Source organism: Neophocaena asiaeorientalis, unplaced genomic scaffold, assembly GCF_003031525.2.
Source record: "Neophocaena asiaeorientalis asiaeorientalis breed wild unplaced genomic scaffold, Neophocaena_asiaeorientalis_V1.1 scaffold648, whole genome shotgun sequence".
Classification (NCBI taxonomy): Eukaryota; Metazoa; Chordata; class Mammalia; order Artiodactyla; family Phocoenidae; genus Neophocaena; species Neophocaena asiaeorientalis.
In genome coordinates, this window is record NW_020172781.1 from 6,370,657 (window position 1) to 6,384,459 (window position 13,803).

General features: G+C 53.3%; 1 protein-coding gene across 1 annotated transcript in view; it reads left to right on the top strand.

The window, feature by feature from the left end:
* MYO18B (myosin XVIIIB) overlaps positions 1–13,803 on the top strand; it is a 236,926-nt gene that overhangs the window by 43,436 nt on the left and 179,687 nt on the right. The window lies entirely within an intron of this gene.

Here is a 13,803-nt window from a genome sequence, read left to right on the forward strand (position 1 = left end):
AGGCCTTGTGGCCTGTTCTTTTTATTTTCATACACTTGAGCTGCATTGGTCCACTGATTTGATTTTGGACGTTTCTAGAAGTTATGCTGAGTCAGAAATAGGTAGGGTAGGGGGTCCACAGTTGGTCCAAGCCAAGGGCAGACATGCTTAACTGGGCAAACATGGAAAAATCAAATGCCACCTGCCTTTTCCAAAAATCAGCCGTGGGCCGTGCTCAACGCCCTGACCATTTGGAAATCAGCCAGCTTTGTAAATGGACTGGGATTGGGGATGTCATTGCACAGTTCAGATCAGAAAAGCTGTGGGAAGGTTTAGAGTTGGGGCACAGGCATCTATAGGTTGGGGATGTGTGGAAGGAAGCAAACCTGTTTTACAGAATAGAAAACTGAGGCTCAGAAGGTCTAGGTGCAATGAACTCCAGGCTGGGGACTCCCTGATGGTGCAGTGGTTAAGAATCTGCCTGCCAATGCAGGGGACACAGGTTCGAGCCCTGGTCCGGGAAGATTCCACATGCCACGGAGCAGCTAAGCCCGTGCACCACAATTACTGAGCCTGCGCTCTAGAGCCCGTGTTCCGCAACAGGAGAAGCCACCACAGTGAGAAGCCTGTGCACCGCAATGAAGAGTAGCCCCCGCTCCCCGCAACTGGAGAAAAGCCCACGCAGCAACGAAGACCCAACACAGCGCCACCCCCGCCAAAACACTCCAGGCTATGGGCACTTGAGGGAGGCAGATTTGAGTTCAAAACCAAACTTCTCTGAGTTTCAGAGAGGCCTTCTCTTTCATTGGGCCAAGGCTGGGGTTGGTATGAGGATTAAATGCTGTAAAGAAGAGAAAGCTGAATTAAGCTGCTTTCCCCGGAGGCACACCCTGAGACAAAAATTGCATGTAGGCTTTGGGGGAGGGGGTATCAGGAGGAACCAATAGGAAAGTGAGGGAAGAGAGGCAGGTGATGCTGGAGCCTTAAGGAGTGGATTAGCTCTGGGAAGTTGGGGGCCAGTATCTCTCGGGACCTCTGGGAGACTCTGAAGAACATGCCTCCTCATCGAGTATTACCCGAGGGGCGAGGGAGCCGGGATGTTGATCTCCACCGCCTCCTGTTTCTCCCTGGTTGAAGGTTGCTCCCGGGGAGCATTCCCCCCTGCCCTTCCAGCCTGCCCCATGCATGAGCTGAGCATGTTCCGGCAGCCAGGAAAGCAGAGAGGCGCAGACAGGTACCTGTAGTGACAGGCCAGGGACACGTGTGGCGTGGTATGTAGGGAATGACCAGGGTGAGGGGTGGTGGACAGGTCATCCATGCTTCTAGCTCAAGGCAGTCCCTCAGTAGACTGTGCTGTTGAGCCTGGGTTAGGTGACTCTCCCAGGGTGTTGGCAGCCATGTGCCTCTCTGCTTTGCTCAACTCAAATAGGCTTGCTCCCCCCGGCACTTAGCAAAGCCTAGGGAGAGAGCAAGGCGGTTGGGACCTACCTTCCGATTTCCATTGTCACACTTGAAACCTCTCTGCCTCTGATGTGACAGAACGGAGGCTAAGGGAGCCCCCAGTCTATTGACCTGTCACCAGAGAAGTTTGATGCCTGACTTTCTTCTCCTGAGGCTCATGGGGCACCCCCTCGGATGTGGGCTCGGGACTCATACCTGTAGCTGCCTGTAACGATAAAAGAGAAAGGCACGTTTATAAATATTTTATTAATACGTGATTATGGCAATAATTCCTCCCAGCCTCCCCCCACCCCACCTTATAAATTATTTTAAGAGGAGCTGCTGTCAGTCTGCCTGAGAGGCCTGCTTGATGATTTACTTACTATATATTCTGCTTTGGAAGATTTAATAATAGGTTGCTCTAAAATCAGCTATTAAGAATTTCAAAGTCATATATAAATGTCTTTGTTTTGTGTCACAACAGATCATTTCGAAATATATTAAGAATCATTTCCGTTAATCAGGTTTTTTTTTTTTTTTTCGTTAATACGATGCTCTCCTCGCAGCGCACCTAGCTTCCTTAACTTATTTTGAAAGTCCTGATCCTGTTTTTAAAAACCTATATCAGTCCCTGTGGGTAGATTTCAGGCCTTATAACTGGACTTAGGATGTTTGAACTGTTTCAGCAGTAACGACAACCACCACTAATACTGGTTTAGCGTTTGATGGTTTCAGAAGCACTTGTACCTCTCTTGTGCCTTTTGACCTGATTGGATTCATACAATAACCTGGTGAGGAAGGATAATGCCATGGGCAAGAGTCAGCCTCCTGGCTTGGCTTCTCTGAACCTCAGTTTCCTCCTCTGTAAAATGGGGCTAATGATGGCACCCACTTTGTAGGCTTGTCATGAGGATTAAATGAGTCAGTGCCCAACGTGTGGAGCACAGGACTTGGCTCACGGCTTTGTAAGAGTAGGAATGCGGTTTACCTGACGTTGCACAGCTAGTATGCTCCAGAGTGAGGTTTGGAACCGCAGCCGGTCTCCCTGCAAAGACCACTCCCCTTCCCTAGACTTTGCAGAGGGCTGTTAGGGTCATTCCTTGCTGGAGAATTGACCTGTTTTCCTGGGCCCTGTGCTGAGTGCTTATAGACGTGATGTCACTGCACAGCCTTAGACTAGCCCAGGAGGAGTGAGAACTATTAGATGCCCATTTTACAGACGAGGAGACTGAGGCCTGCCAGAGAGGTTCATCCTCATCCCCAAGGGCACACCGCTAAAGCCAGAGGTGGGATTTGGACCCAGGTCTGCTCAGGCACTGAGCCTAACCTCTGAGACGACACCTCTGGTCTCCCTGGCCCTGTGTGCCACTGCTTCTGGCCTCACAGGCTCCAAGGGCTGGTGATGTCACTTTTTCACTGGGGTACCCTGTTTTTACTCATGACAATTCTGACACCAAATGTGTGGGGCTTTCCTTAACACCAACCAGTCCTCTGATTTTCCGGACACCAATTGGGTGTCCTACAATTTAGTCCACTCCTGTTACTACTTGGAGTCAGTGCAGGTTACGGGCTCGGGCCCACAAGACTGTACGACTTCAGACATTGTTCATAAGTTTGGGCCACCTGTACTTCTGATGGACCAGCTATAAAGTTGGGCTCCCACAGACCCCTCCTTGGTTTGATAATTTGCTAGAATGACTCACAGAACTTAGGAGGGCTTTTACTTACCAGTGCCTGTTTATCGTAAGGCATACAACTCAGGAACAGCCAAACAGAAGAGATGCGCAGGGCAAGTTATAGAGCCAGGGGCTTCCCTGCCTTCACTGTGCGACCCACTCAGCACCTCAATGTGTTCAGTGACCTGGAAGCTCTCTGAGCCCCATCGTTCGGGGTTTTTGGAGGTTTCATTACACAGGCATGATTGATTAAATCATTTTAATCAATCACGGCTCCAGCACACTCCTGGGGGCTCCTGAGTCTCCTCTCTTGGGAGAGTGGCATTAGGCCCCCACTGACGCCTGAGTTCCTGCAGGGCGCTGCCACCGTGACCTTCCCCCACCACCTTCTGGGTCCCTCCAGCCCGTATGACTTGGTGTTCTTGACCCCAGGAGTCTGGCTGCCTGTGGGGCTCTGGATCACCCTGTCATCAGCAGTGCCCCGGGCAGCGTCGGAGTCAGAGACGGCACCCCCCCCCGCCCCGCCCCAGAATGTGGCAGAGCAGCGATACGGGTGTCTCGAAGTCAGCTAGTCCTGGGTTCAGGGCTCAGCTTGGGCTCTTACTTAGCTGTGTGTGACCTCGGCCAAGTTCTGGGGCTCGCCCGAGCCTCCTCTGGAAGAGGGAGAAAGGGCGGCAGAGAGCCGTCTGGGGTCTCACACACGGCTGCGGTGCTAGTAATGCCCTCGCTCTGGGCTGCCTCCCATGGGCAGGCCCGGTGGCTCCTGGCTTGGCCGGTCGTCATAAAGAGGCCGTGTTCTTCCCTCTCTCTGCACTGTCTCCACCTCCTCTGTTTCTCAGGCTCACTGTCCCTGCTGGGTCCCTTGGGAAGGCCGTGGGAGGGGGCCCTGGGGGCTGCCTCGGTATGGCAGGCAGAGAAACCCCTGGGTGATCTGACGCGGGATGGTTTGCTGTGAACCAAGACTCATGGCCTGGGCTGTCCCTCAGGAGCCATGAGGGAACCACTTATCCAGCCTCGTGTTTCTTTCCTTTGGCAAAATGTGGCCCATGGAACAATCAGCTGGCAGCAAACAGATGTTCTCTGGAGCTCACTTGACAAGGAGAGGGCGGGGGAGGAGGGACACGCTGGGCCCTGCAATGGGCGGGGCTGGCAGTGAGTTCAGGCTCCTCCACCTCCTGGCTGTGTGATTTAACTTGTGCAAGAGATTTCACCTCTCTGGACCGCAGCTTCCGTGCCTGTAAAATGGTAAAACCCTGTCTACCTTCTACATCGTTAGTCAGGTAATGGCTGCATCCCACCCACCTGGCACATGGGCGGGGTTCAGCAAGCCCTGACTCCCTTCTCTTTGCAAAGTGCTTTTTGTCATCTGTTGGCTCTGTTGGCATCAAAGCCTGCCCTGACGTGGGCCGGGTCGGGGTGGAGAACTCAGGCCCCCAGGGAATGCAGCTCATTGCTTAAGGGCACATGGTGAAACCTCTGTGCTAGTGATCGGCAGCTTCAGAACCGGGGTCCAGTTCCGAACTCTCAGTCCAGTGCTCTTTCCACAGCTTCGAGGAAGGTTCTAAGGGCCAGGGAGAGTGTGGGGTAGTGGTCAGCGCAGCCAGGAGGGACACAATCTTGTGCTCAAGTGGAAGTGAGGATTCCAGCACTTGCTGGCTTTGGGACGGGTCCGTGACCTTGCTGCATAACGAATCAGCCCCATGTTGTTCCGTGGCTTGAGCAATGATCGTTTTATCATCTCCCCAAGCTCCTGGGGGTCTGCAGTTTGGAAGGGCTCGGCTGGGCTGCGGTCAGAGGGTGGCTGACCCAGAAACAGTGGGGCTGGAGTCGCCGGGACTACCCGGGCACCTCCATCTCTCCGAGTCTCAGATCTTGGGTCCCCAGCGTGGGCCTGTTTGGGCCTCCTTGTGGCCTGGCGGCTTCGGGGCTCCAAGGAAGCTTCCAGAGAGCAGCATGGAAACTGCATCACCTCTTCTGAGCTGGCCTCAGCTATCATGCAGTGTCACTGCTGCCATGCTCTATGTCACAGCTTCAAGGGCCAGGCAGTCTAGACTCCAACCCTGGATGGGGGAGTGACGAGGTGAGAGATACTGGTGTGGCAATATGTTGGTTGAGAAAGGAACTTAAGCTTTCTGAGGCTCAGTTGTCCGACCTGTAAGATGGGATTGAAAACAGTAGTGACTTCACAGGTCTGCTGAGCAGATGAAGTGAAATGTATGTCAAGGGCTAAGCTCAGTGCCAGGCACTTGTCAGAGCTGCTGTTGTGAATCAGGGCATCACAAAGCTTGGAGATACTTCCCGGCTCCCTCCTGGCAGGAGGATGCTCCTGGGATGTCTGCTCCCTACTTTTGTTACCAGTGCCCCCCAGTATCCTCTGATGCCCCTAAAGACCCTTTTCCCACAGGAGAGTAAATCAAGGAGGAACTCGGAGCCCTTTTGTTTTTGTTTTTTTTTTTATTTTAAATTTTATTTATTTATTTATGGCTGTGTTGGGTCTTCGTTTCTGTGCGAGGGCTTTCTGTAGTTGCGGTGAGCGGGGGCCACTCTTCATCGCGGTGCGCGGGCCTCTCACTATCGCGGCCTCTCGTTGCAGAGCACAGGCTCCAGACGCGCAGGCTCAGTAGTTGTGGCGCACGGGCCTAGTTGTTCAGCGGCATGTGGGATCTTCCCAGACCAGGGCTCGAACCCATGTCTCCTGCATTGGCAGGCAGATTCTCAACCATTGCACCACCAGGGAAGCCCTAGGAGACCTTTTTGCAGCAAGAAACAATTCTCTGTCACAGGACCTCTTGGCTGTGTGAGATTAAAACCAGTCATGACCCTCTTCTCAGGAATGTTCCCTGAACAAAATGCTCCCCTGGTCTTGCTGTCCTGCACATCAGCCCAAGACTGGGAGTCACTTACCTGTGTTCTCTCCTTTAATTCCCACGGCAACCGTGACAGGTAGGTAGGGAGGGAATTCCCGCTGGCAGTTCAGGCTGCTGAGGCTCAGAGAGGTTATGTAACTTTGCCGAGGTCAAACAGCACCATGTGTGGCCAAGATTAGAATCAGTGCCTGTCTGCCTCCAAAGCTAGTGTCCTTCTCCTCTGTGAGGCCACTCATCTGGCCCAGTCCTTGGGTGCATTTTGGGTGCTCGGACCTCCACCTCCCCTCTAAGAGCAGCTTCTCAGCTCCGTCCCCAGTCTCCAGTCTCCGTTCCCTCACCTGGAAGGGCATCCGCTAAGCAGAACCGAGGCAGGAGAGCTCGGAATCGAGGCTAACAGCATGGGCTCTGGGGCCAGGCAGACCTGTGTTTCACCCCAGTTCTCCTGCGTGATCTGTGACTCTCTCCACCTCTGAGGCTCAGTGTCCTCATCTGTAGAATGGGGATAACAGTCCTTGGGAGGCTTAAGTTATTCAGTTTGAATGTGTAAAGCCTGGCCACCCTTGTTGTTATTGCTATTATTATTGTTAATGGAAAACCTGCCCACCATCCAGGCATTTGCCCGGCAAAGCTTGAGTCTACAAAGGTGACTCGGGCTGGTCTTTAATCCTCTCCAGTCCCTGTGGTCCCGTAGCTGTAAGAGATGTACACCCTCCCTAGAAAGTCTGAGCCTCTTTGTCACTCTGCCCGCTGTCCCTCATTACTCCGTAAAAATGACAGTACTGTTCAGAACCCAAAATCATAAGGATGTGTTATCTGCCTGGATGGCCCAGTTGCTTCGCTTTCCTTTGGCTCTGAAGGCTGATGGGAGGTTTAATTATTTTTCTGTTACTAAATTTTCCAGTCTACTTGTTGCCAGTCTACCCATTGCCTAATATATTATGCAGTCGGGCCCATGTATAACCCAGCGGGGGCCCTGTAATGGAGTGATAGAGGGAGGCTGCCAGTCGGCCACCACTCCGCGCCTGTCCTAATAAAGGCATCAGTCCCTGAATGGATGGGACCGTAACTCGGGGAGCGCCGAGGGGCCTGCAGGAAGAAGAGACGACTGTAATGATGACAGGGACCCAGCCCCCTACCTTCTGCTGGGACCCCGCCCGACATCTAGCAGCCAGGGGAGTCCATCCGAGGATAGGAGGAGGTGGCCTGATGCTTCCCAAGCCCGGATAAGACGCTGAGCACGGAAGGCCACGGGGAGTATGACAGTGATGCTGTCAACACAAAGCAGTCACCGTATATTCAAGCACTTGGCGAAGTGTTTTACTCTTCTTATTGTTTTAAAACAACTGCACAAATAATTACTGTAAAGTTGTCTTCCTATGAAAAATGGAAGCAATACAGACGAACACAGAGTGTCGAAAGCAGGTCCCCCCCACTCTCTTGATCCTGCTGACCTTAAAGGTGACCGTTGTTAAGGTGCAAAGGCGACATTTATTACAACTGATGAGCCAATACTGATACACAGTTATTAACCGAAGTCCTCAGTTTACCTTGGGGTTCGCCCTTGGTGTTGTACATTCTCTGGGATTTGACAGGTGTGCCATGTCATGTCGTGTGTTCACCATGACCGTGTGGTCCAGGCTAGTTCCACTGCCCTAACAGGCTGGCTTTTTTTTTTTCCTCTTAAACTTTTAAATTTGGAATCATCATAGATTCATAAGTAGCTGGAACAGCAACACATCGAGTCCCTGACCCCTTCCCCCAGTTGTGGCTGCGGACGTGGCTGCAGTCCCTCTCAAAAGCAGAGTGGCCGTGGCTGTCACTGCGTCCCCAGTGTAGGCCTCACCCTCAGGCCTTTTAGACTGAGCACGAGCTACACCTGTGCACGTGACCACTACGGGGTGGCTGGCTGTCGCTGTTATAAACAAGTTCACACCGGCTCCATTTCCACGTGCTCTGCTCCTCCGCCTGCCGGGGCCTCTCTGCCCGTGGCTCACAGCAGCGCCCCTGTTCTCTCCCCTAACTGCAGGGCTTGCCTGGCGAGGGGGCCTCAGCCGATGTCGCACTTCTCCAGCTGATGAGCGTTTGGGCAGTCTCCTGCTGCTTTGGGGGGTTCTAAACAGCGCCACGTGGGCATACGTTCCTGTATGTAGAGGCGGTGCAGGGGTGAGCGTTCTGGAGCCGTGGTGGCCTGGGCCTGGGCCTGCTGGACCACGGGGCATGTTTGAGGTTGAACATTTCCATGGACAGGGCTCGATTCCCCTGCCTGTATTCACAGGGGTCGGCTCACTGCAGCCTCACAAGCCCGGGGGGGATGTGGGACTGGAGTCTGGGTCTCTGAACACCTGGGCCATGGCTGCATTCATGCTGCTCCATCCCCCCCCGCCCCCCTCCGCCCCGTGGCCTCCTTTTCTTCATCCTTTTCCTCCTCCCCCACTCGCCCTCTTCCCCCTCCGCTCCCCCCTTACTGCTCTCCTTCCTCTGTCTCCTCTCCCTCCTTTCTTCCTTTTCTTCTTCTCCTCTATGCCTGTTGGGTGGTAGGCCCTCGGCAACGCCATTCTTACATTCCAAGATAAGATTTCCATCTGATCAAGGGAGGGAGACCCAGACAGGCCCGTTGGAGACGCCAGGAGAAAATTCTAGGCAGGAGACATCCAAAGTTCAGAGGGTTCAGCCCCACCCAAGGGGTCCTAGGGCCTGGGACCCTTGAACCGAATCTCTCAAACAGAGTGGAAATCAGGGAGGATGCTCCAGACAGAAGAGCCTCGGTGAGCAGAGGTGTGGTAGCCCGAGCAAGGCCTGGGGCCTCCGTGTCCCCGTCTGCGAGGCGCCAATCCCTGGCACCGGTGCTGCAGAATTGAGAGAGGATTACCATGTGTCCCTAGAGCAGACCACACCCCCCCGAAGCTTGTCCCCGCCTGGGCCCTGTCCTCCGCCTGCCTTCCCGTGCCCACAGGCCCCCAGCTGGTGGCTTGGCTCCCTGCCTGACAGCTGCCACAGCCGGGCCTATTCTGGGCCACAGGCAAGGATTGATTCTGCATTTTCTAAGCATATTGAATTCATTTGTTAAGCTGGAATGGCGGCTGTGGGATGTAAACATTTATATTATAAAAGCCATAAACCGGGCTTCCCTGGTGGCGCAGTGGTTGGGAGTCCGCCTGCCGATGCAGGGGACACGGGTTCGTGCCCCGGTCCAGAAATATCCCACATGCCGCGGAGGGGGTAGGCCCGTGAGCCATGGCCGCTGAGCCTGCGTGTCCGGAGCCTGTGCTCCGCAGCAGGAGAGGCCACGACAGTGAGAGGCCCGCGTACTGCAAAAAAAGCAAAAAACAAAAAAAAAGCCACAAACCCCTGAAGTGGCTGATGCTAGAAGGCTTCCCTGCCAGCAGCCCCAGGCTTCAGGAGGGCAGGGGGAGGAGGATGGAACCCCCGAGAGACCCGACTTCAGGTTGGCTTAGCCACTCTTGCTGGGTGGCCCTGCAAAAGCCCCTCTCCTCTTTCTGGCCTCTGTTTCCCATAAGTAATAACAGCAGCTGACATTTATCCAGTGCTTACAAGGTGCAGGTACTATTCTAAGAGCTTTGGCCATCTCAGTGTTCCTCTGGAGTAGGCACCATTACCCCATTTTACAGATGAGGAAACTGAGGCTCAGAGAGGGGAAGGGACTTGCCCAGTGGGGATGGATGGACACTCTCTGGCGTCTCTTTTAGCCTTGCTTATCATAGACTCCAGGAGGCTGTGGCTCAGTGAGGACCTCACCGTACATGCATGTCTCACCCTTCAGCGACAGAGCATAACAATACTGCTGACGGCAATGATGATGATGGTAATGATGGGGTTAGTAACTGTGACTGTTTACTGAGAATCTGCTCTCTGCCAGGCATGATTTAAGTGCTGTGCATGGTTATTCCGTTTAATCCTTGTAACCCTATATGGTGGGTTATACCCATCTTATGGATGTGTCAGTGGAGGCTCAGAGAGATAAAGGCAGTTATCTAAGGTCCTGGACTCAGGAAGGGGAGGAGCTCAATTTGGGACCGAGGAGTTCTGTCTTTGAAGCCTTTCTTCCTGTTCTTCATGCCGCGTTCTGCCGGATGGTCCACAGTGTCATCAATAAATGGGGAATTAGTAATCATACCTTTTCATATGGTTCTTGCACTGATGAGATTAAGTGCTTAGCACAGGGCCAGGCATGCGGTGAGTACTCCGGAGACACCAGCTGTTGTTCGTGGGCTTCCCTTGGGCCCCAGCTTCAAAGGAGACAGTGTGATAAGTTGAGGGGGACCCCTGCTCAGTCTGCCTTGGTGAGGGACCCTTGAATATGGAAAGAGCGTTGGACTGGGGGCCAGCCAGAGCCAGGTTTAATCCTGGCTTCTGCCTCACTAGCTGTGTGACCTCACACAGGTCACTCACCGGCTGTTGGTCCCACCCCTGAGCCTTTGCTCCTGCAGTTCCCCCAGGTGATGAGTGGCGCCTTTGACTGAGGTCTCCCTGGTGACTCTGCTTCTCAGGTCGGATTACCTGCTCCGGGGACACTCCCAGGCAGTTTCACACCCAGTGTCTTGTTTCATCCTAATAATGACCCATTGGGAGAGGAGCCATCCCATTGTACAGATGTGGAAACTGAGGCTCAGAGAGGTGAGATTTCCTGTTTGAGATCTTGCAGCCAGGTGGAAACTGCCTTTGGATGCCCGGCCTCTGGTTCTTCCCACAACTGCCCAACATCCCAAAGATGCCACGCCTTTCCCCTTAAGCCTCTTGATCAGATCAGTCCAGGAGACCCCTACCCATGCTCCCCTTCTCCTGTCAACTCCCAATGCACATTGGCATACTCAAGATTAGAGCAGCCTGCAGGGAAGCAGCCCATTTTGGTTGGTTTAACTGGATGCTGCCCCAGCTGATTTGTCCAGCAAGCCCTCTTTATCCAGAACACTAGAGCATCAGGGCTGGTCCACGTGTTGTCTTTCCAGCTGATAGGGCGTGAGCAGTGATTCATGTTGGACTATGAGTGACTGAGCAGCGATCTATTGACGGCTTGTTGGCCAGGCCTTACGGGGTGCGCTGACTGCAGATGGACAGGTGACTTTCTCTAAGGTCTGTTCAGGTTTGCAGGGCTGCGTGGCACCCGGGAACAGCAGGAACAGGCGGGAGCCCTAAGAGGCAGGAAGAGACTCAAAGTTTTGGCCTTTAAGACAGTCCCATTTTCCAGGATCCCAACAATTGAACTTGACCTGACGTCCCTGAGCAGAATTCTCAGAGTGTGATCATAATTCTAGACGTTTATCCAGCAGATCCTGTGCTAAGCAATCTGCACCTGGAACCACGCTGACGCTTCGCAAGGACTCCATGGGGTGGATTCCCATTTTACAGGGGAGGAAACTGAGGCTCAAAGAGGTGACATGGTTTCCCCAGCATCACCTGGCTTTTGGCAGCGGAGGTGGGATTTGAACCTGCGCAGTCTGTTTCTGGAGCGCTGCCTTTTCTCGTAGCACCCACAGCCTTTTAGGCTTATCTGTTCCCTGCAGGTGGCCTCCTCCTTCACAGGCCTCCGAACTGTAAACCTCTGTGTGAGGAAATGTGAACCGGGTGTGCCGGCGTTATAAATAAGTCACATAACATTCAGTAGTTCAGCAGCAGCATGGCTATTGTTGGAAGGAGAAATAACTTGGTTATTAATAAATGCAGGAGGTCATAGTAATTGATAGCAGTTGAACTCACGGTGCATGAGGGGAGAACGGTCATGTTATTTTTTCCTCTTTCTCGTTTTTTTTTTGTATTGAGCATAAAGGGAAAAACCTGTCTGAGCAGCTCAGAAACTACAGTTCTATAACTTTCCCTTACTCCTTCCTTTTCTTCTTTTTCTCGTTTCTCCTTTATTCATTCTTCTTTTCAAATCCCTTCCTGCCTCTTACCACAGAGTGATCTTGGGCAAGTGACTCAGGTAAAGCAGTTTGCCCGCAGTCACCTGGTTAATCGAGGGCTCTCTCAGCTAAGCCAGTATTTCCTAAACCGGTGTCTCCTGGGACATTAGATCAAGATACTCTATAAAAGCATTCCAAGGCCAAGTAAGTCGGAACAGAACATCCCCTTCTTGGGGCATCATATGATATACTTTAAAGGCTCTGAGATGGCCCAAAGTTAAGAAATTTGTTTCACCAAAGCAATGACCAAATTGGTATAATACAGAATTCATTTTTCCCCAGTGACACTGATGAACGTTCCATGGAACAACCGCTATGAGGAGCCCCTTTGGGAAACTCTGAGCCCCAGCCGTGTGGCTTCTGTGCCCCGCTCCATATCCCTTTGGCCACCCGAGGAGTTTCTGACTCAGCCCTGCCCTTGGTAGCACATTGGCTGGGGCCAGGCCTCACCTCAGATGTGCAGATGGCTTCTGAATGATAGACAAAGGCGCACACACAACAGAGCAGCGTGCCGAGAACTTGGCTCCCTTTCAGAGAACCTTCTGAGGCCCTCTCTGAGCCTTGGCACTTTAAATGGGTGCAGCTGCTGAGACAAGGGTTCAAGGGATAGACTTGCATGTGGGAGGAGATCCCAGGAAGTACTGGGAGGGGCGTGAGGAAGGGAAGTAGGGAAGAAAGGCAGCCAAAAAGAGTGTCACTGGGGCTTCCCTGGTGGCACAGTGGTTGAGAGTCCGCCTGCCGATGGCAGGGAACGCGGGTTCGTGCCCCGGTCCGGGAAGATCCCACATGCCGCGGAGTGGCTGGGCCCGTGAGCCATGGCCGCTGAGCCTGCGCGTCCGGAGCCTGTGCTCCACAACGGGAGAGGCCACAGCAGTGAGAGGCCCGCGTACCGCAAAAAAAGAAAAAGTGTCACCAAAACCAGGCTGTGAGCAACTGGGGCTCCTCCCACTAGGGACCTCTGGGAGCCAGCGTAGAGCACACACCCAAGTTATCGCGCTCAGAGGGCCTTATCTTTGTCACTGCTCGAAGGCTGGGAATGTTAACTCCGTGCCACATCCGCCCATGTCCTGTGCTTCAGCAAATGCCAGTACGAGGGAAGGCCCCCAGCTGTAGGGAGTACAGGAAGCCCCAGGGGCACACTGTGGGGCAGCAACAGCTCTGCTCTGGTCCACCTACCATGTTGCCTTCTGAAGTCTGCCCCCGTTTCCTTTTGACCTGACCTACAGCCCGCGTGTATGGGATGTTGGGAGTATCAGAGCCGCCCTTAACCCCATGCCGTGACCTGGGGGTCTGGGAACCTAGGCTCAGGTTCTCGCTCAGCTGTTTACCAGCTGTGTGACTCAGGGCAGGGCGGTATCCCTTGCTGGGTCTTGGTGGCCTCTACTATAAATCAGGCCTAACAGTATTCAGCCTGCAGACCTCGCAAGGCAGTTGGGAGATCAGCCAAGGTCATACAAGCATCCTCCCCGCCCCGTGTAGACGTGTCCAGGTGTGCATCCTCCAGGCCGTGGTGAGATGCATGGGCCATTTGTCACTGAGCACAATAATAGAGCTGGTATTTGCAAGTAGTTCTTTAATATAGAACTGTTTCAAGGGTGGGCGGTCCTATCAGACATGCATTGTATTTATGTAAATCCAGCCATGCAAAGGCAAATGTGAGGCCAGTGGTTACAGATACATATTTTTTCGTATGTCATGGGCCCTAAAGGCAAGCGACCCATTTCCTTTGGTGTTCCACTGGAGGGGAAGCTGGCAGTGTTGGACTTAGGGAAACATGCTACAGTACTGTACGTTATGGGCAATTTAGGAGATCCTCAAGGGTAATTTTAAGGGTACTTGATATTTCACCTTAGACTCTGGTTTCAGAACAGTACCCCCTTATGAGAGAAAGCGCCTCTGCACAGGCCCGTGGTTAGCATACTG